This window comes from Solanum stenotomum, chromosome 11 (genome assembly GCF_019186545.1).
Source record: "Solanum stenotomum isolate F172 chromosome 11, ASM1918654v1, whole genome shotgun sequence".
Classification (NCBI taxonomy): domain Eukaryota; kingdom Viridiplantae; phylum Streptophyta; class Magnoliopsida; order Solanales; family Solanaceae; genus Solanum; species Solanum stenotomum.
Window position 1 is genome coordinate 2,260,078 of NC_064292.1, and position 3,523 is coordinate 2,263,600.

The 3,523-nt window shown below is 31.3% G+C and overlaps 1 pseudogene; it reads right to left on the reverse strand.

Annotated features, from left to right (window-relative positions):
* Positions 1-310: 310 nt before the first annotated feature.
* LOC125844670 (sesquiterpene synthase 9-like) lies at positions 311-3,523 on the reverse strand (annotated as a pseudogene).

Sequence of the window (3,523 nt, forward strand, 5' to 3'; positions counted from 1 at the left end):
CAAATTGTTCTAGACCTCATCTCGCTCTGATTTTGTCCAAGTCTAGCCTATCATGAAATACGCAACTCTCAAACCCAAATGTTTTTTCTCACCCAATTTATTTGTACTTTTGTTAATCTATTATATATATTTTATATGTTAAAAGTATTATAAATCACAATAATTAATAACTTAAAATTTTATTATGTATTTTAAAGATTAACTAAAAATCATCATAGATCATAATAATTGATTAATTTGGTTGACTCTCAAAATTCTATCAATAACACATAATATGCAAAATGTTTCCACATTTGCTCCAAGTGCTTTGTCCAATGGTGCATGCACATTATGACTGTCATATATTAACAGGATCAACAAGCAACAAGGTAATAATGTCTTTACATTTGGAATTGGAATTTGTATATCCATCTTCTTCATCTTGGAAAAAAGTATCAATTGTACGTGCAAGATTTAAAATCCGTTTGAGAACAAATATTGGTGCTTCAATAGGGCATAGTAATGCATTGTTTATGTCTTTCCATGCATTCTTGACTTCTTCCGAAACTTAACATAGGTCTCTTGCTTTGAAGCTTCAGATTCTTTCATATAGCATTCAATGACGGAAGCTTCATGTCCTCTTTGTTGGTCATTCTACATCAAATAGAAATTCAATATCTTCAGTATAATTTTTCTATTTATTTTTTACATTTTATGTTTTGCACTGATCCTGGAACTGATGAAATTCGGGGAAAACATGCAAGACATGATCACGACTTAAGAAAATGTACTAATATCATTTATTGTACTTACTTTATGATCACTAATATCATCCATTAATCTGCAGATAGTTGATGAAGCTCGAAGAATTGAAGGCTCATTTGTTATCTATTCAAAAATGTCTTTTGTTATGAATTCCTCCATACCAATCAAAGAAGTTGTTCCAAGCGCCATAATGGTAGTGCTTACAATTGCATATTTTATATACTCGTCACAGTTTGGAATATAGCCAGCATTTAACCATTCCGCTTCTTTAAAATAGGCCCTAGCAAGCTTTTTCATCTAAAAACGAAAACACATAAGTAGCATAACATACAATAAGTATGCATTTTTCATGCCAATATTTTTGTTATATCTCTATAACGTAGTTTTAATCGATTCATATAATGAAGCAAAGTTTGCGAGTATTACCTCAAATTTACCATAGTAGATGCGGTCTGATTTACCTTCTTTGGTCAATTCTTCTTCTAATTCATTGAAGATGTCCAGAATGGCTTGATAAAATGGTCTCATATATGGCGGTAATGAATCCATGGTGTTTATGTCCCATCTATGCATCAATAAATTTGTATCAACTATTCTTGTATGTCATTAAAATGTTTAATTTCTTCTACTTGTCAATTTTACCTCTATATTGCATTGGTGAAAAGCACAAGTTCATCAAATATTGCATATTCATCATAAGTATCATCACAGACTGAGAGCATTTTGAATACTTTTACTAACATTCTTCTTACACGACTATACTGAGGCTCGAAATACGATCCCAATGTCCATGTGTAACCCTCAACTAATTTGTCTCTTGCATATTGTACTGTGCTTGCCAGATCCAGATCTTTCCACCAGCTATATATACATCACAAGAGTGCGCAATACAAGATTATTATATTTTATAGCTCGCGTATTAAACCAATTAATTAAAGAGGATCATAAGATCAATGGTGTATGTACGTACCTTGTAAGCCCGCTAAGCTCTCTTAAGCTCTCTTTGATGCTGCTTTTGCAACATGTTGAAATCCAATTTGGAAAATTTTAAAAGCAAATGGTTGTGTGATTCCATGTTTTTATAAATGTCTATGTATTTTCTTGCTCCCAATCTTGGTATAACTTTGTGTATAGGGTGGCTTAAGGCTTCAATAATTTGAGCCTTAAATGGATTGCTCAACATGGGGATCATGGACTCGAGATGAGTAGTGGTAAAAGTAAGAGCTTTTTCGAGAATATCCTCTCCACGCACTCTCATTTGTGCTACTTCATACAAACTTAATAATGCTTGGACATCATTATTAAGAATTTTCTTGAATTTTCCATCGCGCTCCACGAATTGCTTGAATACACCTGGTTAAATTACAAGTGAATTCAGAATTTATAAATAGGTTCTGGTTTGAAGTTTTATATTTGTAGGTTTCGTTCTGGAATTCAGATCAAAATTAACTTTAAAATACTTATTTTACTCTTAACAAAATGATTTATAACCACACAAAAATTTATAACTTATTTTAGACTATAAAATTCAAAAGTTTTTATTTCTTAAATTTTGTGTCAAATCAAATTATATTATATAAATTGAGATGAAGAAAGTACTAGTTAGTGAGTCCGGCCATGTGAAATGGACCCCAACACAAAGAGGTTTGTGGTTGAGTTGAACTTGTCTCTTTCACATGAACTCACGCTCTACCACGCCAGAGATGATTAATTATCTCTTTCTCATGAACTATGACTCTATCAATAACGTCTTTTTCCTAATTTAGAAACTTTTTAATTTCTAACATTATATGTGACATGTTTAATATTATCCCCTCTAATTTATTTCTACTTCGTCACGTATTGTTTTATCAGAGTCAATATAATTATAAGTTGTAATTCTTCTCATATTAATATAATTAAAAAAAAAGGGACATTTTAAGATATTGGTCAAAGTACATATAATATACTCTCGAAAAGCAAAACGTATAGAATAGTTTCATGAGCTTCTTTATGTCTTAAAGGAGTTTCATGAGCTCTCAAGTAGTAGTAGGTAGAAAACTATATATAGGGGGAAGTTCCAAATATATTACTCACCTATTTTCTTAAATTCCGTATTAAATCAAATTCAGAGAAACAAATTAAAACAAAAAAAGTATTGAAATAACCACGAAAAATAAAAAGTGAAGCGATAGAGCATAAATAAATACCAAAAGAGATGTAATGGCCTTGTTGTCTCACAAGTCAAAAACGAAGAGAAACAACGTGAAGGTTGTCATTATTCTCACTCTGTTGGGACGATGCATCAAAAATATTTTGAATGAATGTTTCGATTTCATTATGGAAATGATATGATACTCCCAATCGTTGGATTGTGTCTATCAACACAAGTTTTTGTGTACTATTGTCACGAATTTCCATCAACATGTTCATGACTTTTTCTTTGTACTCATCAACTTCAAGTTTTTCTTGGGTAGTAATTTCCTGTATAGGCAAAAAAATATAATTTAGCATATAATGTATTAGTTTTGACAAATTCAAACATAATATTAATATATATATTTGTGAGTACATACAGTGAGTTGAGAAGTGTAAGAGAGGAAATGGTATCCCCAAACGTTTGAATGAAAATTAGCCAAATGACGTGAAGAATTAGCATCCATTGCTAATAATGGCCTTGTTAATTTTCTCTTTAAAGAGTGTACTTTGGGTTCACAAGTGTATCTCCAACTATTAAAGTTTATCAAGCTGTGAGGAAACATTGAAAATGCGGTCATCCTTCCACTCATACCCAATCTCT